The sequence below is a fragment of the Pyxicephalus adspersus genome, chromosome 6 (assembly GCF_032062135.1).
Source record: "Pyxicephalus adspersus chromosome 6, UCB_Pads_2.0, whole genome shotgun sequence".
NCBI classification, from domain to species: domain Eukaryota; kingdom Metazoa; phylum Chordata; class Amphibia; order Anura; family Pyxicephalidae; genus Pyxicephalus; species Pyxicephalus adspersus.
In genome coordinates this window covers 46964717-46986876 of record NC_092863.1, presented here as the reverse complement: position 1 = coordinate 46986876, position 22160 = coordinate 46964717, and the positions used below count along the sequence as shown (strand labels likewise).

Below are 22160 nucleotides of genomic sequence, written 5' to 3'. Positions count from 1 at the left end.
AGATACAGTTGACCTGTGCCTAAATTAGATATAAGTCCCTCTTAGTACCCTGTACAGCAGAACTCTATCGAGTGAAGAAAGAGCAGCACTGGGAGCCAATCAGGAGTGCTGCATGCAAATGTGCTGACATGAAGCATGCTAATAGTATCTAACAGGGCAGAGTGATCAGAGAAATAACCTCATTAGTATGCCACTGCTCTTTCATTGTCCAATCAACAGGCTGAGGATGGAAATTTTACATCAGTGTTACTCTTCTGCGGCCTAAGCCTATAACAGTGACTGTGCTTCTTTAGCCTTCATATGTCTTTCAATTAAATAGAACGACGTTTCTTAATTCATGTCTTTTACATTTTCAGTAGCCTTTGCAGTATGTACTTATACTGGTGGACTGAATTATAACTTTTTGTCGTTCAAAATAATTAATGACTTTAAGTGTTAATAAAAGATAAAAACCCTGAGGTTTATCACTCGGCATAATGTGTATTTGCAGTTACATTTTGTTATGCCTACCCCACACTCCGAATGACTAACTTCTTACTAATACTTAGTACACACAATTTTATTTTAGTAATTTTCTTCTTACTAAGCCAGTTTGATCTAGTCTTTTACCGTATTTTCCTTGTAAAGCAGTTCAAGCTGTGATCAAATACAAACACTTACGGCTGAATAACTTATGACTGAGCAGCTAGCACTTCTGAACACAAAGCAGCATGACCAGCCAATCCAGGATTAGCCTGCTGTACCTGCTGTGTGAACATGCTAAGCATGTTGGGCTAAATCTGCAGGAATAATTCAAGCCACAGCAAACACAGATATTGTCAGTAGGATTCAAGTGAACCTTTACAGTGTACAAAAAAAAAGCCCCTTCTGGGACATTTGGGAAATGAGTTACTGTCATTATTTGTTGCCTGGTATTATTCTCTGATATATATTACCTAGCACAGAAATGACAATAATAAAGCACAGCATGGTAACTGGGGTTTACGATAACCCTTATAAACAAGTTGATTGAAAGGTAAACTATGAAAGTTTAGGGAACATGTTTTTAAATTTACATTTTTAAATGTTCACATATAAATGTATATATTGGTAGTAACCAGGTGGACCCATTTTTTTCAGAACAATTATATTTTTGTGTCATGGATTCAGCAAGGCTCTGGGAACATTCTTCAGGGATTATGGTCCATATGGCATGATAATACCTGTTGCTACAGATTTGTTGATTGCACATGCTTGATGCAAATCTCCTATTCCACTACATCTTAACATTGCTCTGTTGTTTTGAGGTCTGGTGAAGCCATTTGAGTACAGGGAACTCATTGTCATGTTCAAGAAAACAGTTTGTGATGATTTGGTGCATTATCCTGTTATGAGCTCTCAGCGGATGGGTACACTGAGGTCATAAATGGATGGACATGGTCAGTACAAATGTTAAAGTAATATGTGGTATTTAAACAATGTTTAATTGGTACTAAGGGGTCCAAAGTTTGCAAAGAAACATCCCTACACCATTACACCACCACCCCAGACTGAACAGCTGATACATGGTAAGGGAGAGATGTTTTTCTGCATACCTCGGTTGTAATGAGTGGTAATTTTAAGTTGCTGTTGCCTTTCTATTAGCTCCAACCGATCTGGCCCTGAGTTTTGCTGCTCACTGGATATTTCTAATAATTTTTTGTAAACCCTGAAGATGGTTGTGCAGGAAAATCCCTTTCTTGAACATTCAGATTCTCAATTTGAACTTCAGCAGATCATCCTGACAATGTATTTAAAATATATTTAAAAATATTTGTTTTAAAAATGAAGACATAACTAGAAGTAGCAGTGTACAGTTGGTAGACCTCGGTCCTGTTCTATTAGAATCCAAAAATCTGTATAGGAGCACAGCACATGAACAAGATGGACCACTAGATTCAGCTTGGATTCTGCAGAGGATGGAGTGCTATTCTTTAGGATTAATATGGATGTCTAGGGGTTCAGATTAAAAAAAAACGTATTTATAAAGTAATGTGGTCTATGCAGCACCTGTTTGGGACTTTGAAGCCAAATTAGTACAACATAACTGAATATCCTGTGTAAAGGAAAAAAAGTCTCCAGTAATGGAGCTCACACTTCACTTCCTTGTTCTGGATTGGAAAAGTGTAAATGTCTCAAAAAAGTACACCCAATTGTGTTATTAGTAGTGTAAAATCACTTCATACAGTATTTTACTGTGTTACAGAGATTCAATTCACTTACTGAACGACCTATTTTCCTGAACTTTATTTCTAAAGAAGAATCAAGAATGCATATTTTACTCTAGATATACAATTTTTAATGGGCAGCAAACTAAGAAATAGTTATTTAGTAGTCTTTCTGCATGAAGTGTACTTTCCACCCACAAAGACTAAATTGGTACTTTTATTGGTTTCCCCCCAAACTGCAGAACATAGATTAAAGAGTATCTTTGCTTTTCCTCTTCTCAATGCACCCAAATCCAAATGTGAATCTGTGTTTTATTTCCTAGTGATTCACTAACCTGAAATACCCATTCAAAAAGTAAAATTGAAAAGCCTGACCTCCAGTTCTGCATTGTTTCTCATCATTGACACATCATAATAGTAATGCCAGAATAATAATGATAATAACACAGATTCATACTTCATTCTCAAAGGTTTTTCAAAACTCATATCTTGAAGAAAATATACGTTATAATCCGATCTTCCTCATTTCCTAGTATGTCACAAGAACAGGAAGGGAGGGTAAACCTATTCAAAGATGACTCCGGCATCATTATAAACCAGAAGTTTAAATGCTTCTTTATTTCAATTTTTTAAAGGAGTTTGTGTCATTGATAAGAAAAAATGCCGGAACGGAGATCAGTCTCTTCAAAGATAATAAAAAAAGGGAATAAAAAAAAATACTCCAATAGGCGTTTGTAGACATCCTTTCATTTGAAATATCAGACAAGCATACTGTATTTTCTCTTTTTTTTTGAGAGATTTGTAAACATAAATTACCAAAGAAAATCATCCGGTACCCTTGGAACACAGAATCCAACACCAAGGTCTATTTTTAAATATTCTCAGCAAAGATTCACCAAATATCGACCAAAAATGTACAATTTTTAATAACTTGGTGTGTAAAAGGTATTTTAACACATCTAAATAAATTAATGTGAAAAAAAGTGGAATGCAGTGGAGTGGAAAAGGGGAATTCTAGGGTGAAAACATTATTTAATAGCCTCTGTTGAGTCACAACAACTGTATACCCAGGCACACCTGCACTCATGTCACATCATTGGCATTCAGAATTTTAAATATTTCACACCAATATGGACTGTAAAAATAATACAAATGTATATTGCAAACTCACATTTTTACTGATTTTACCCAATATAAAAGTTATCCTGATGTGCACTATTCGTCATAGTCATTAGTCATTTTCCTGTACCACCTACCACCTTAATTCATTGTTAGTAAAGAATAAAGGTTCTCCGACAACTTTCCCAGCACACAGCATGTTGGTTCCTGAAAGTGCAGCTCTCCCACTGGGCTGCTAAAGAAGAGGGCTGGGCGGAGGAGTGCTGTGGGACCCCCAGAAACATTGTTCTGATAAATGAAGCGTTTCTAAGTTATGGATCTAAACTGTGACCTCTCAGACCCCACTCACGTTGGAGGTACGCTTCCACTTTACAGACAGGAAATGTTCCCTACATTTGAATAAAGAGAATAATGAGACCCTGAGCTCATTCTCAGCAGAAAAGTCATCAGGGAGTTCACAGAGACAAGGCAATGAGGGCTTCCAGGAATCAATACAGAAAATAGCTGACTATCTAAAAGTGTATACCTATTTACACCATCTGTACTAGATAAATGCCAACTAGATTAACGATGTCAAAGGAAATGGACATGCCTGGGATAACTTTTGTATCAATCTGCATTTCTAAAACTTAGTTAAGTTTTATTATTTAGAAGAATGAGAAAAAGATAAGCCTCAATATAAAAAACTGAACATAGCTAAAGTCTATAGGAATCTACTAAGCAGCAAATTATTACCTTACAAAGTTATGCTAGGCATACTCTATTTTACTTTTGAAAATATGATCATAATTATAATAAATTTAAATTGATCCTTGCAATAGACTATGAATATTCAATGTACCATTCACTAATATATCCTATTGAAATATTGATCACAAATTTTACTATTCGGTGGATAACCAGTCAACAAAAAAGCCTTGTCAATCAATTAACTGCAAAGAAGTTGATTGTTAACACTATTAATGATAATTATTTTTTATTTGAAAGTTATAAGAAGACAATTAGGCACGTATTGTGTTTAGATCAGGAGGTCCAGCCTAGGGGCCCTAAAATGTAATTACTCCATTGGCCATAGTTCATTAATGGACAGTCATGCTTCTCAACTAGCTGCATCAACGAAAATATTATCTTGTACAAACCTGTGTTGCTATCAAGACAAGCCTAATTTAGTGGATATGGCCCTGTCTCAGTCTAGTTGAGAACCAGTGTGTCATGTTGAGTCCACCATAGAAGACACTTTATAGGTAAATAGACAATGGGGGGATGGTCCTCCTTACTTGCCCACCATACAGTAAAGGGGAAATAAACAATAACTGCTCTCTCTGCTAGCGTCACCCTCGTCATGGAGATTGCAGGAAGCTTCCAAGTTGCTTGGCTACCCAAAGCAAGTCTGTAAATTGCCTTTTACAAGAGACAGAAGTGGTACATCAGCCAAACTAGCTCCTTTGTCCAGGCTCTGTCTAATAAAAAACAGAATAGTAGTTACAAAGCAGCCAGCTCTCAGACAAATTACAGAAAATGGCTATGCGTAATTTTTTTTCTCGATATATTTGAACCTATACAGCATAAACTTTTTAAATATAATGTCCAAAGAACATATCACTAAAGTGAACTGAGGAACCTTAAAAAACACAGAGCACCAGGCTATATGGCCCTATGCAATGTTTTACCAGAAATGAGGGGAGGTGAAATATCTGACTGTTCTGAAATGAGACATGTGCTTCCAGGATATGATATCCAGGTACATCAATCAATTTTTTTAGTGCACTGGTAAAGTGTTGTTCAGTTTTCCATTAAAAATAATGGCAGAAGTTCCTGTCCAACTGGGGATCACAAAAGCAGAAAATTAAGACCTCACCAAAAAAGTTAGGTTGTTTAACTCTCTAGGATCTACAATATTTTAGTTGTGGATAAAATTACATTTTAACAAACCCATATACACGACACTAAAAGGAAGTAAGCACTGCTCTAATATAAAACATAATTAAAAAGAAATTAATAGTATAAAGAGGTATCATAAGAGAGAGGTATTTCAAAATGATATGTAGTCCTAGAGTGGTGGCCAGCCTTAGTTAATACACACATGAAAGAAAAGGAGAAGCAAAATCAAGCTTGAACATTGAGTGTCCCTTGATATATACTATAGGTATTATGTTTTTGAAACCATATTCTAGCTTCTACTAAGACTTTGATATTACACATTACCTTCTTTTAATGTTATCGCAATAATCCTTGTGAACAGAGTCATTTATTGTATATGTACCATATTCAATTATGGCAACTATTTATATTTTCATAGCTACCATCTTACCCTCCATATCCCCTGAGGAAGCCCAAAAAGGGCGAAACTCGTTGGGAAGGGGATATAATATATGTATTTGCACTTAATAAATATACCAACTATCAGTGTGCCATCAAGCTTGATTCATTGTATGATAAATAATTGTGAACTATACATATTTTGTATTGTGTTTAATTGTACTCTAAGTCATACATTGTTTAGTTTTTTAATAAAGTATTGCATTATCAGCTAATATTACATGCCCTTCAAAAAGCCTTCTTTGCTTCTCCTTTTCTTTCATAGTCAAAAAGAAAATATAGTGTATCTCAGCAAGCACAGGTAATAAATAATCTTATGTTATTTTCACATTGACAAAATTCACAAGATTTCTAAAACATAATCATATAATATAATTATGTTTTAAAAATCTTTATTCTAATCTATGATTATGATTATGTTAAACCCTATGATGATAGGATTTACCTGTGTATTTAAAGATTATTGCAGACTGTATATATCTTTTTAAAGCAGAGACTTCTGTTAGGGTACAAACAATGTGATTGTTCGTAATGAATATGTTATAATTACATGGTCACTGATAGCACAGTGATTGCATGTTATGTTAATGGCAGTATCTGTATGGAGCACAAAGTCTGGTCATTATTATTATTATTATTATTATTATTATTAATAAACAGGATTTATATAGCGCCAACATATTACGCAGCGCTGTACATTAAATAGGGATTGCAAATGACAGACTAATACAGACAGTCATACAGGAGGAGAGGACCCTGTCATTGAGCAGTAGATGTTTATAAATAAAAGCCTTGTAATATAGTTTTTTTGTTATCTGTACTTGTGTGTTGAAGCCCTCCTTCCTCCTATAGTTGGAGGTCACTCCTCACTTAAGTTGCCATCATTTCTGGATTGACTTTCCGGATGTCTTGTCTGGTCGTGTTCCCATATTGTTGGCGTTTAGAGGATGCTATTTGTAATACTATTTGTAATACGATTCTTCTGATGGATATATCCTTTTCCTGTTTAGAATACAAATAAAACCAAGTTAAAAAACAGCATCCTCTTCTAAAAACAATGATGAAGAGAAACTAGATGAATTCTGTGAAACAAGTCACTGAGCCCAAATGAAACTAACCTTGAATGTATCTAGCTCGAAGCCATTTCTTTATCCTGGAATATGCCAACCTTGCTAAACTTGCTTTCAAAGGAACACTGTGTAAGTAAAAATGAAATAATGTATTTTGTAGCAAGCAGTGAACCTTTGTATCTGAGAACACGCTTATGAAAATATGTAAATGTCCTGTTCCCCAGTACTTTTCCCCCAGACCAGTCATTCATACTTGGGTCACAGATTTTTTTTTTATTTTTGTCAAGTTAAATTTAAATATTTTGCAGTCATACATTGGAACCGATTTGTAAGAAAAAGCCAGAGAAATATACAGGTTTGAACATTTGAACAAGGTATTTAAAAGAAACGTATACATATACTGTCCACTAACCACAGCTGGCCCCGAAATGGAGAGCTCTGATATGGACACTGCTGATTTATCTCATCACCCCCAAGTACACGTTCAGTAGGAATGGATTTGTGTAAAGCCAAAAAAGCTGTTGCTTAGGTTAACACAATTTTAGGGAAGTCAACAGGCTTCTACCGTATTGCTTCATGATACGAGGCATCATTTTCACAAGAAGTACAGACACTGTGATCTCTGTTGTGGGTTCCAAAGTTCAGCCACTTTTTTGGGTATTTGTAGAGCTTCTGGTTCATGTCATCATTTAGCAGTCAATTTATACTGGATATGGTAATTTTGGCTTTATAATGCACTACTTAGACTTCATTCCATAACCAGCCAGAAAACAACATTCTCCCTTATCAGTTAAAACATTAATATGTATGAACTTGAATTCATCCCAAAAGATGGGTAAAAATTAATTTATTTATAAATATATAAATTATATATACAACCAAAGTTTTAATAATGAACACAATACAAATTCTTTTATAGAAGTTTATTAATAATAATTACACTTACATAATTCAGGGACAAATAGTCCCCTCAAAATATAAATAACCCATACATTTTGTACATTTAAATTTCATTGAGCTCAAGGTAAAAACCAACACACACAAAACTAAAAAGTCAAAGACAATTGTGACACAGTCTCTCATGGCTTGTCTGGGAAGGGCTTAGGTGGGGTGTAAATAGTGCCCAAGACATTTTGTATGTCATTGGCTCCAGGAAAATGTGTGTTAGTTTATCAGACAGGTGGCTTTTATTAAAAGCTGATTTTGGTGTTGGCCAAGCAAGGGATCCATGGCCACCTGGTCCATGGAAAGAAAGGTTCATAGTAACCCTATCCACTATTATCAGAAAGGAAAAAGGGGAAATCTCCATGGAAAGGGGATTTGGGCAGATATAGGAGAGAGGGACACTGCTCAAGAAATCCGTAAATGGTTCAACCATGGACTTAGCATCTTCAGTCTTCTCTGGAGAGCGCAAACGCCATCCAGTAATACTTTCTAGCCTAGATGTAGGGAAGAGGTGAGGTCTACCACAAGCTGGAGTTCATTGATTCTGGCAAACCACTGGGTTAATATAGGTGGCATCAACTGGCGCCAGAGGGCAGGGAGGCATGCCCAGATAAGTATCCCATACATTTTATCTAGTACAAAATTATTATTAAATATAAACAAATATAATCTGAGAACATGTATAAAATAACTACACAAAGGGAGCACACTGATCTTCCAGATGGATGAGAAGGTTAGCTGGTGAGCAACTGTACTGTAAGTGTTGTCTCTGTTCTCTTGATAATTCCCCCTTGTGATCCTGTCACTGGTAAGTTCTTCAAATACCAGAATTATTAGTGTAATTTAGCAGAACATACTACTGATAAAGTCAAAGATATAACTAGAAGGAGCCAAATACTGATTACACAGCAATGGCAGAAAAGATATAAACACTTCAGAACTATGTCTACATTCTGTTTTACAACCCTGTGATCTTTCTTGACATTTGACAGGCTTGTTTTAATTCTCTGCTATTGGGTATACATTATATGATGTTACTAGTAATGTGTAAAATCTTATTGTGTAATTCACACCACTGATGCAATGAGATCGCACTTAACTTTGTGGCAGAAGACCAAAACATTTGTGATGGGGTATGTATTACTTTTAATAAAAACATGTCAGTAAAAACTTTATTACTAAGTAAGTGATGACATTTTCAGTAGTGTTTTTACCTGTAAATCACCCTTCTGCAGATATGTTAAACAGAACACTTGATAAGAATCATTGGCAGCCATGCAAACACTCTTCGGCCTGCTGTGATATCTCACTCTTACACTTTTCTTTTTAATCTATGGCTAATCTAAAGCTTTATTATTTTGATTAGTATACATTACATTTTTCCATCATGCCAGTTTTATGCAAACAGATTTTAGGCCCTCTACAAACTCCCCACCGCTATCAGTAACAGATATGTTTTTTTTGTCCTTTACAGTTGCCTGTGAAATCTATATAGTTTTGACAGGTGGACCATGGAGAAATACAACCATAAACACATGTAAAATGATTATTTAAAGGGGAACTGTCACTAGAAAAATATTTTCATATGTTATATTAAATGATGAACTTTACCACATAACTGTTTTTACAACAAAAAAACATATTTTTCCAATAGTTTGGGCCACATTCCAAGACATTGGAAAATAGTTAAATTGTCTAGTCAGCAACAGATGTAATAACAAAACGTCAGTAATACATAATTTGTATCTACAAATCACAATTTAATACAGATATGCACACCTGTGTTTTTGTGAGAACCTTGTGCTGGTCTAATTTAGTAAAATTAAATTCATATGAGCAGGAAGAGATTGCTAGGAAGATAAAATATACATTTTTATTACGGTTTGCATTGGACCAGTCATGATTATCCATGCAGATTGAAGCTTTTGGTGTGCAGAAAAGAATTAAAGAATGCTGATTTTGTATTTTATGTGTCGATATAGTGGATAAAGGAACACAATTGCTCATATATTTTTCTATTAATGATAAATTAAAGATTCTACAAATGACTGCTTGATTGTTTCTGAAATGCACTGACAGCAAAAGAAACAATACTGAAATGCTGTACTGCTGGAGTAGGTAATGCAACGAATATACATGCATTTACATGTTTGTACTTTTACTCATGCACAATATTCTGTGTACAGATTGGCTCCTCTACAATTATATTATAGGGTTTTAGAGCACTATTATAGAAGAATGGATGTGCTTTATATTGGGTCATTACAATTGTGTTAGCTGGAATCATGGTAAGGCTCTTAAGTTATGCAGCAACAATTTTATAATAGTTCAACAACTGATGTGCACCCAAAACAATAGCATTGCAAGATACTAAATGCTGCCTATACAGGTCTATTAGAGGTACCAAACTGACTTATACTTATACTAACTCATTAGCCATATACCATTTTTCCCTGCACTAAACCATCACAAGGCCAGTCTGCACTAAGCCCCTAATACTGTGAGAGGGGGGATGTATATAAGATTGTGCCTTAGGCAATGAAAAAAGACTTGTTTTTGTTGTTTTGCCTCTATAGTTATTCGCTCCATAATAAGGTCATGACCAGAAGGACAATCATATTAGCTCATTTATACACAACAAGAAAATGTTGTGTGTATAAGTGTTGATCCTAAAAGAGAGGTGCTGCTATGGGGCCAAAGGTTTTGTGCCTACAGTAGCTGTATGGTTTGCATTTATTGTGTTGCAGATATACCAATGCTTTTTAGAACAGACTGCAAACTTAAATTCTTGGCTAAAAAAATTGTAAATTACTGTAGTTCCTCTAAACCTGGAGCAAAGCAATACAGAGGTGCTGGCCATTGCTACCATTCAGACTCTGATGTTTTGTTTTGTTGTACATTAATATATGGAAATCATTGGTATATAATGAACTTTTAAATAAAAAATGTGCAAGCAGCTCCAAGTACTGTACTTGTATTGATTTGTAATGGACAGCACCTGGGTGTGAGCCTTATTGCAGAGGTCTCCAGCTTCCGGGTCCCAGACCGGTGTCAGTCCTTGGCTGGGGCCACAGAAGGTAGGGGGCAGGGGCGGCTCTCTTTACACTGTTCTGCAGCTAGTGATAGTGTGACGACAGGAAGCAGGGGCCATGGCAAAATTTTATCCTATGTTACTGGGCCTTGCTGTCAGAAAGGTTCCTGATCACAGCTTTATTGGAACAGATTTCAGAGTTTTTCATGGCTAGTAGTTTGTACAATGTATTCCGAATCGTCCATCTTATAACAAGTGAAAAGCACAAAATGCTTAGATCACACCAGAACGCTCATTCTCACAATCCAGATGACTTTATTTTTCTGAGCAGCAGTAACACACAGATCTATTTACTCATATCGCTATGGACAGTTCTTTATATCTTTTGATTATTATTATTATTATTATTATTAATAATATTATTATTATTATTAATAATATTAATAATAATAATATTATTATAACTACACAGTATTTATATAGTGCCATCATATTACACAGCGCTGTACAAAGTCCATATACATGTCACTAACTGTCCCTCAAAGGAGCTCACAATCTAACGTCCCTACTATAGTCATATGTCATTAATGTAGTCTAAGGTCAATTTAGGGGGAAGCCATATAAATGCATGTTTTTGGGATATGGGAGGAAACCGGAGTACCCGGAGGAAACCCAGGCAGACACGGGGAGAACCTGCAAACTCCATGCAGATAGTGTTCTGGCTGGGATGCCGACATGATCTATGATGATATACACCTCCCCCCAGTAGATGTTTAGTAATCTGTTCTTCAGAGTCACTAAACAACCAGCAGGATGCTGCGGGATGCCTCCTCTTTGTCCTCTCCCCCCATTTCTTTATAGAAAAGAGCAGTCTTTACAGTGTTTATTCATTCTACGTTCCCTGGAAATGATCACTAAAGAATGTTCTCATGGAAGGTTATTGCTCACCTGTAAGGGGCTGAAGATGTGTAAACTCAATTTTTTTCTAATTGCACTGCTTAGGGAATTTGGAGGGGGGCATATTAAGGGAAGTTTATAATATTTAATTTCTATTACTTATTATTTGAGAACTATGACAATGTTTTATTTTACTGTTTTTGAGTTTATGTATTAATATTCTGTGAAAAAAGATATGAAGCAATGAGCATGTTCGGCATAGTTAACCCTAAGGAAACCAGTAAAACCAATTTTAATTTACCTTCCACCTTTAACTTCAAAGAATTTCTCTAAAATGGTGAAATTTTGTTAAAATCTCTTAAATTACACTAAAAAGGTTACTTTTTATATTTCGCTAACCATTATGAATTAATCTGAAAACGTTTCTTTATACTTTTCCAAGAGTTTGTTACATGGGTATTCCAACGCAGGAGATTACTGTAACAGCCATCAATCCTTATAGTGTATCACTGTTCTTGGCACTGTGTCAGCTTTGTTTTCAACATATAGTTCTTCTTGACAATTTGTTGAATCTGTAAAATGCATGTGAACCTTGTATTGTTCTGTCTCCATGTCAAATCTGCACCTATATATGTGATAACCTTTAACCAGAACATTAGCAGAGCCTCATTGCTTCTGTGTGCAGGAACAAAAACAGTTCTCTAAACACAGTGGATGTTATCTCTGAACAAGAGACAGACTCAAAGCCCAGAAGCTCCTGCAGAGCTCCCAGACTCAGAATATCCTGGTATTATTTCAACATCAAAGAACACCAAATATTTTCATATCTTGCTACATAGCATATGTTAACGCAGCAACTTCAGGGAAATTCTGTTCCCTCTTTTATTTATAACCACCCATCCTGTGCTTATTTATTTATACTGCATAACTTTTTTGTGATCTGTAAAGCTTATTAAAGCCTTTATCTCCCATGGACAGCCATTATATAAAATTGCAAAGAATAGAATATGCAAATGCCAATCCTCTTCCCGGGTGGTAAAATTGTAACTAGTAAATTTAAGTGCAAATAAAGTTCAACTTAATACATTTGAAGCCGGGCAGAACTTTTGCAGAAAGGGACAAATGATGTTCCTTCTGCAGTAAAATACACTCACTTGCCTGATTATCCTCTTCATCTGTCCAAATCATATAGGAAGCTGGAATACTGGTTTGGATCCCGGTTTCCTTTGCGGTTGCAAGGACTGAATGTGTCTGCTCTGGTGTTCCATCATCCCAGTTGAGCCAATCAAGATGGAAGAGAAAAAGGAAGAAGATGGTGGCATGTGAAAAGGATTTCGTTCCACGTTAAGTATTATTTTAGGTATTTATCACTAAGGTTACATTCTCTTTAAAATGCAAAGTGACTACAGCACTCTTAAGCCTCTGCTATTGCCTTTAGAGCTCATCTCCAATAAAAACTCAAATTTACCCATCCTTTCTCCCAACCCAATCTAGGGCTATGTACACATGTTAGATGTCTGTCCTTGGAAACAATCTCTCCTGATAGTTTCCAGCACAGCTCTGTTCTGTTCGATGGAGAGGGCCACAAGGAGAACAAGTGCAGAAAGTAGAGTGGTTGTCCATTCTCTGATGTTGATCCAGAAGGGAAGAATTAGAGAATAAAATTTGTTTGATCATTTGTCCCAGGCAACAATTATCTAGTGTGTACACAGCTTAACCCAGTCGATAGGATTAAACCAGGTTTTACCCTGGGAAGGAAGAGATACTTACCTAAATCCAATGACTGGGCCTCTTGATAGCTCCACCGGTCAGGGGACTGCTGATCCCCCACCTGTGCTGTCCTTGTCCTGCCATGTTGAAGACTTTATGTACTGATCCATCCAGAAACAGACCTCACCGTAGACAGACAATATAAACTGTTCATGTCAGGCAAACAGTGACATGGACACCCAATGACAGGCCCGACCAGCAAGTAAACAGAGGAAGATAGAAGACCAGGCTGGAACACAATATGGCCAAAAAATGAGGGTTCGATTTTTATTTCTTCTCAGTGGTTAGTTAGGGGGAGGGAAGTGTGGAAAAGAAGATGTTCTAGGAGATCAGATTCAACCACTATACAGGGTGTATGCATTGGTACTATGTTCCCCCAGTGGGGCGAAGTGTCAGGGCTTGCAGGAGGAAGCCAATGAAAAAAACACATTTATTACAGCTGTTCCAATGGCAATGGGTACACCTTGGCAAGACAATGTACCTGTCATTATGTGGGATACATCTAAACCTCCCCAAGAGAGTGTGTTTTTATCAATGCTTATGGTATATGTGTATCACAATGCCATTTAGTGATTTGCCATGCCAGATTACTACGTAAATGACTAACGCAAACTATTGGAAGCTCTGCAGCTGGGCACCTCTCATTTGCTCATCTTCTTGGCCTGTACAGTGATCATTCCTAAAAATGTCACCCAAAATAATCACTAGCAATAATTATTAGGTGTCTGTATGAGGCTTGTCTTATCCATTTGGGGTTACTTGTTATTTTTAGGAGTCTGACGGTATGACCAAAGCTGGGAAAATTTGGATTAAAAGCACTTTTGATTACTCTTTCATGTTATCATATAAACTCAGTGATTATTAGAAGTAATGCACAGATCCATCTCTCTCAGCTCTCAAGAATTTCAGCTAACACTGCTCATACTGGAATTTTTATGTAGCAAAGGAAACACATTTCAATGTTACAGCGGAGCTATGAATGCAGTACTCCATGAACAATGCTACCTATGTGGCCCCCTTGTTTGATTCATGTGGGGACATTAAGGAGAAGGAGGCAGGAGCACAATCAGCAGTATAGTGATAAGAAGTGGTGGGAATGGGATAAGGGAAACACTACACTGGGAATATTTCCTCGGTGACTAAACACTGTGACTCAGTAACTGTCATTCACACAAGAGATTGATGCCAGTCTTGGAAGTAGAGAAAGTTACACATAGTTTAGCCCTGTTTATGTAACCTATAACCCTTCTGAGGAGGATGCTCTCTCAGTGCTCAAAAATGCCAAATCAAGGAAATTAAACCTACTTCAAACAAAATTAAATGAAAACAAGTTTATGCTGTGCGCACAAGGATAAAGATAGATAAATAAGTCACCTAAATGGAATGAAAGATCTAACAGTGTCATGCGCGAGAACCTGAACTTGAAAATCAACTGGCATGGAAATGAGAAACTACAAAAATTGGGTCTGTAAATCTGTAAATCACTACCTAAATTTACTTGGTTAATCACACTTTTTATTATTTTTTAACTCTTTTTAAATGGAAACACAGACAGAAATAAAAACCTTAAAGACCCTTTTAGACTCAATTCTAATTCTTCACAGCCAACAATGCATTTGTGGTTGTTTGTATTTGATGTGTGCTATAGCTATTTTTTGGTTGTAAAATCTTGCATTAGGTTTTTCAGGGAAATACAAAGAATAGAATAATGCTAAGTTCATAGATCAACAAGGATACAACTTATAGGATGTCAAAACAATATCACATCATATAAAGCCATTCCACATGCAGCATATGCTGACGTCAGTTATGGGCATCCAGAAGGTGGTCTATCTAATCCAATAGCAGAGGAGAAAGAGGAAGAATAAAAAAATGGAGATAGAAAAGGATAGAAGAACAGGTGAGAAGGTCCACCATGTCCTCCTCCTGCAGGGGACGCTACAAGAGGCATGTAACTTCACCAGAAATGCCCCAAATTAGGGGGAGTCTTTAAATACTGTCCAAGCCATCTAAGTGAGATGGTATCATTTGTTTTGGTCATTCTCCTCAGCAACCAGCTTCTCAATATATTGAATATGGTCAAGCTCTCCAAACCATTCCTGAAGGGATGGAGGATTATGAGAGTGTCAGTGTCTTGGGATCACTGTCCTGGCTGCAGCCAGAAAATATCTAGGAATATTTTTCTTTGTCGACACAATAGAAGCTAGGACCATAAAAAGGAGTATAATAGCTGCAACATTAGTTATGGTGGCACAGCTATTTTAAAGGTCACCATACACTAGGTAAAGTTTAGTTAAATAGATTAGACATTAGATGCGTTACATTGAATTGATAGGTTGAATCTAGTGTAAATGAAAATTAGGGCATTCCTTATTAATCCCCCCATACACCTACCACCCTCTCCCCCAAACATTTCCCACAATGTAAATCAAAAGATAGTGATTCAGAATACCCAGCTATTGGGATTAGGTTATTTGGGCTGATTGATGGGTACGCAGCAGGTATACCAGCTAAATGATAGATGACAGGGCAGCATGGTGGCTTAGCACGGTTAGCACTCTGGGCTTTGCAGTGCTAGATCCCAATTCTCAGCTAGGATACTATCTGCATGGAGTTTGCAGGTTCTCCCTTTGTTTGCTCTGAGTACTCCATCTTTCTCTCACATTCCAAAACCATGCAGTTAGGTTATTTGGCTTGCCCCCGAATTCACCTTAGACTGTATTAAAGACATATGACAATGGTAGGGACAATAGATTGTGAACCCTTTAAAGGGACAGCTAGTGACATGATTTATAGATTTGTAAAGGGCTGCGTAATATGTCGGCACGTTATAAATACTGTGTACATAGTAAGTCATGTTGAAAAAAAAATTAATATTATTATTAATATCAGGAAATTTTCAATCATTTACCTGGTCTAGAAGGAATAGCTATCCATCCTATTCTGACATAATTTGGTGGTTTTTATGAACTGGAAACATTGCTACTAGACTCACATGATATCGAATTTACTCTCCATCTACCATCACCTTTTCATCTATCAATGGTCTCCCTGCTCATCTGGCTCCTTGGGCTACTTTTCAACCCATTAGTCTAAGTTCTGCTGTACAGGGACTATAAAAAGCTTTTACAATGTCATATTGTGGTATTTATACTGCCTAAAAATAAGAATTTATTATATATGTCACTGTGCATTATCACATGTATTATTTTTGTGCCTTTAGTTTAAACCAGCTGATGAGCGTAAAACTGAGGTTTACATGTAAATGGAATAATGAATACATATGTGACATAATGAGCTGCTGCATTACATTTTTGTGTTCCTAAAAATGTTTTCATAAGAAACGGGACACAATTTACTCTAGAATATTTATACAACTCAGTGTGTTTCTTTTGTGGGTACCTTCATGGAAATTGTGGTCCTTTGTGATTAGCTTTGTGTTCAATGCTGATGTAACTGGTGTACTTCAAGCATCTACAAACAGGCCCTTCCCTAACCCTCCTCCCGGGGTCTTCAGGGGTTAGGTCTATGTTAGTTCTGTTTGATTTCACAATATATATTCTCTTGCTACCTTACAGTTCACTTAAATATGTGTTCTGTAATTTATTATCCTTCTGTGATAAAAACAATGAGGAAAATAAAAGAAAATAAATTTTTACAGCTATTTAGAAAGCAGTAAACTGAAGCAGTGAAGCATTCACTGAAATATTCCCTGGTTGAAAATCTTCCAGGTACATGTGTTTCAATGGCAGTAATTGATTCTCCACCAGTGAATGTCAGAATCACTGCTTTATAAATAGACCCCCAAGACATTATTCCATGAAATACATTGCATTTTTGTATGTCCTTTGCCATCTGGCTGGGCACTGGGAAGATGTGAATTGTTGGCTTAGAATTACAGTACTGTAAATTCCTTCATATACACACATGCTTTGCTTAAGTTTTCTTTAGCTCCCCTGCCAGAATCTTTCCTTGTAATATAAACAGTGCTGTCTGTAGTTGTCAGAGTGAATTTCTTCTGGCTCGGTGGCAGGTGGCTGCCACTTTCCACTAGGCCTGCTGTGAAATGTCCAAATGAACAGAAATTCCAGTCAGATAAGCAGTGGACGCACGTTCCAGCACCGCACGGATTAGTGATACAAACTCTCAGGTACCAGTACAATCCGCCTGAGCTGGCGCTTGGCACATTACATGTTAATGAGGATTCTAAATGCCCTAGCTGACACCCATTCATTGTGTTTTTCACATTATGATTACATAAACCAGTTTTATACCTTAATAACATTTTTATACTTGACTATATGTAAATCATAACAAGGAACTTGTCCTTTTTAGGCTAAAATTGAGCAAATAGGATAACACCAATGCAATGTCAGACAGGTAGTGGAGTCTATAGGCAATCAGAAGTTCTGCAGACTTCCATGAATTATGGATTTCAGTAATGAGTTGACTGTCAATGTATATTCATTCAGTTTGTCAAGGTTTTACACTCAAGGATAACCAATTGCCAGAGATGTCATTCTTTTCTTTCCTTAATTTATTATATAACCATGCATGCTTAGGTGAGCCAAAAATGCAGGTTTACGGTTAGGATCTTGTACCATGCTCTGCTGTGTATGAGTAGCAAAACAGGACTAATCTTTATTGTTTTAGCCCTGTCAGTATGGCAGAAGTCCCACAGGTTGTGTTCTGCCAAAAAAAAGGGCAGCAAGCCATTCATGCAACTTAATTAGTTTGTTTTTATTCTGCAACCCATGCCTTCCACTGCCAGATTGGTGATGGTTCCAGGAATCTTACACAAACATGGAACTGGAAATTCCATCAATGCTAGTATGAAACTGTAACTTTGTTTTTCATTGTAATATTCCTAGAACGTAAACCAATCTATCTTCATAATATTCCTTTGTTTAGAGCACCTTGTAGGAGCCTGGTTTGTTTAAAAGAGATTGATGGCTAACATGCGCCACAATCTAAAATGCTAGATCCTAAAGCAAGTACAGAATAGAGAGAATCAAGTTTTCAGAAATAGGATAAAACAGTGAATTTCTTATACACCAAATATTTACTACAAGTGAATTTTGCTGGTGCATGTGTTTTAAATTACAGAAATGTATGCACTTACAGCAGGATTTTTAGTAAATGTAATTTTTATGGTTTCATAGATATGTCCCCCATGTGTTATGGATGGCAATTATAAAAAAAAGTATGTACACTGTCATCAGAAACTTGTGATTAGGAATGATTTAAAGATGTAATGCAATTAAAAAAAACTCATCAAGACTATAGAAATTTAGATAATGACAGGTCAGGTCACTGTTCTAAACTGTTTTTTAAATTGTACAGCTAGCCTGGTTGTAGTGTAAAAGTAATCTAGGCAGTTCCAAAGCCATGTTGTCACTACAGAGTGGCAATGTTCACCTGCCCTGCTTGGTCCAACTGGATTTTCTGCCAGCTGGATGAAGGAGGACTGGTGAAAAATCAATACGTTGATCCTTCCCTCTCCTGAATGAACTTGAAAAGCTAAACACTTCTGGGCACCCCAGCACTCCTGGTGAGCCTTCCTGTGATAACTATGTGCACATGTAAAACCTTTGTCAATAGAAATGATTTTTAATGATTTTTAGCTATCAACACACACACCAAAATGATTCCGGAGCTATTATTTAAGGTTAACTGTAAATTGATGAGATGAGATCTAGGCAGGGGAAAGTTGTTGATTTATCATTCTGAACAGGTTACAAGGGTTATTTATCAAACAGAAGTGGCATTTGTAGGGTTCAGTGAAAATTAATAAAATTTATAGTGTGTGTATATAATCATAAAACAGGAAATCATAATGTATTTGGTTACCTTCCATCCTCTGACTAAGATACAAATGATATCTGACATCACTTGAACTGAAACATTGAGGACATTGTATTATAAGCTGACATAAAAATGACATAAGTGGATTGTCACTGAAACCTGGTGATGTCATTCTGTTATTGGATAATATAGTAATGACATTCTGTTAGCCTGCACTATGACATTAATAGTAAACCAGTAAGTTACTCACACATGACTAAGATACAGGAACCAGGGGTGACTGTGCTTGCATGCCTACCATCCCCGTACGCTGCATTTAGACTGCATTACAGATATCATTCAAGATAATGGTTGAAATGATCACATGTGCACTTACGATGCATGTTTGGTATGCCTATTGTTTCTATAAACATTATGTTAAAAAAAATTATTTGAAAGGAACTAAATTCAGTAGCACTATTTAGAACCAGCTAAGACTCCCAGGTGAACTATGTGGTATGGCTCTGAATAGACAAGTTTAAAAAAAAAAAAACCTATTACATTTCCAGTCTGCTGGTTTGTAGTCATACAGAGATTAGAGTAGCAAGAAGATTGGGTCATTTTACAGTGCAGCTCATGATTTTTACCAATGGGGTAAATTTGACTGCAGGTCTAATAGAGCCACTAGCTGGAGTGCTGTGCTTGAAAATTAGTTCCTCCATGTGAATATTCAACTTCCAGCCCTATGGCTGATGGGAATTTTATACTGTGAACCACAGAAGTGCTTCTGTCCCAGGGAACTCAAGTCCCAAGCTTTGGAATGTTCACAACTAAAAAGAAAGGATAACTCACCAAGCATGGATTCTAGCAAAAGTACAGTAACCTTCCTGACTACAGGGCTTGTAAAGGGAACCAAACAGTGACCTGCATAGAGACTACAGACAGGAAAAACAGTTTAGGTCAGAAAGCAACATCCAGAGATCTGTTTTGCTGGTCCTGTCTTAGAGGCAATATTAACCAAAATAATTTCAGTCGCCTGCCAGATGAAAGAAATTAAGTGTTATATATCATACATTTCTTTTAAATGAGTATTTATTTGTATGTCAAATAGTTTGCACCATGTACTGTCACCATAGCATTACAGCCATTTTCATATAATATCTCTGCATGAAAGGTTAACTTATTTTGAAACTCAGAAGAACAAATTTGATATATAAAAATAAGGTGTGGGATACTAAGTAGGTTAAAGAACACTTGAACACCCAGACCCCTCTGCTGCACAGCGTTGTCTCAGAAATCTGTTTCTTTTTTTTTTTTAAAGACTTGGCAACAAGGTAGCATCGTAGGCAGTCTTTTTGGAACCTTTGTTGTGCTCCTAAATTACCTTGTCTTAAGCAGGGCAGGATAGCAGAGCAATACAGTTGCCATAAGTTCAGGTTCAAGTGACAGGTAGTTTTGTATATTAAAAAGCCCCACAGTTGGCCTTCACACTTACTCCAATTGTGTTTTAATATCAAGCTTTGAGAGTGACTGTAATCTAATCTAGGTGTATTTGATGAGGTAAGGAGCAAGTAATCCTTTTAAATACGAATTACACAAACAAGCAGAAGATGAAAAAGGTGGGGTTATAACAACCTAAATAAACCCAGAATATCTAGCACCCTTAAAAACGCTGATGAATAAGGTTTTTTAACACCCAACATAATTTCATTGAATTGTACAAAAAAATTTTGTAGGAAAACAATTTAAAGGGCATGAAGCTAGTGCATAGTTCTCCCCAGACGTTTTTAGCCGGTTGCTCCGCCCGGCTGATTTGAATACCCCGCCCAGCTCTGGGCAGCTCTCATCCTCGGATGTACGGATCTCAGTGAGACTGCTCTGTGCTCTGTGTCATCCATTCAAATGATTGCTGCCGTCCGAGCACACAGCTCAGCCTTCATGTGAAGGAGACACAGGCAGCCCCGCCCCCATCTCATAGCACGAGCTCTGCCTGTGAAATGTATCCAGTGTGTATAAAGTGTGCATGTCATTCTGCATCCTCACAGCTCTCTGTGTACAAACCTCCATATCTCCTAAGCTGTATGTCACAATGACTTGTAATTTTCAGGGTGTACAGGGGACCCTCATAGATACTAGTTATTACAATTGCAGCCCCCCAGGTTCAAAGAATTTCAAGATATGGGGGTCACAAATGGGTTGTGAAGTTTGGGGTTGCTGTTTCAGGGGAAAGTACAACTAGGGTAGAACACTGAAACAATAAGAAGTTACTGGATACCCGAGCCATAAACAACTTGGAGCACTAAATTTGCCGTGTTTTGCCACACCCCCTTTTTTACCACCCGGCTACAGCTTCCCACCACCCGGCTGAAAAAAATTTCTGGGGAGAACACTGTAGTGTGCGCAGTAAATTGGAGGCTGCTATTGCTATCAAGACCTATTCTTTTCAAAATTCTAGTGTACAGGCAGTGATGCTGAGCCAATGGTTTTAATAGGCCAGGGCCCTTGAAATTCACCAGGAGTATTAAGACTTTCTGCGGGATCAGTTTCTAAAATGAATAAAGGCAGGGACAGCATGTAATTAGGGTTTCTATTTGTTTTTCTTAGCAAAATTAAAGATACAAAAAAAACAAAAAACCCTTTGTGATAAGAACAGCATTTGTGTTGAAGTATGTTCATTGAACCAGCTGTAAACTCCTTGTGCCATTTTAGACCACTTTTTAATAGGTGGTCTAAAGCGCAAATTCTTTCAGGTTTTTATACAGTGATACAATTGGGGGGATTTATTCTAATATCTGGTCCTCATCAGAGGGTTTCATAATGAAAGAGGAGAAATATTTAGTATATTGGGATTTTATTCTGCGTGTTATCCACATGACGTCTTCATCCTCCAATTTATTGTCCCAAGACAGGAGACAGGGAGATTATGTAGTGTCAGCACAGAAATTTCAATCTCTATCGAGTATTACATGGTGGACAGGAGACCATTCTTATATACTATCATTTGTTAAAGAACATGAATAGGACGGATGGGAAAGTAAA

The 22160-nt window shown here is 36.8% G+C and overlaps 1 long non-coding RNA gene across 1 annotated transcript; it reads right to left on the bottom strand.

Moving 5' to 3' along the window:
* Nucleotides 1-6391: 6391 nt before the first annotated feature.
* On the bottom strand, nucleotides 6392-7197 carry LOC140332537 (uncharacterized). The gene is made up of 3 exons (XR_011921159.1): nucleotides 7107-7197; nucleotides 6743-6819; nucleotides 6392-6626 (listed from the first exon to the last, which is right to left on the bottom strand). It is a non-coding gene; the product is annotated as an uncharacterized lncRNA (long non-coding RNA).
* Nucleotides 7198-22160: the final 14963 nt, after the last annotated feature.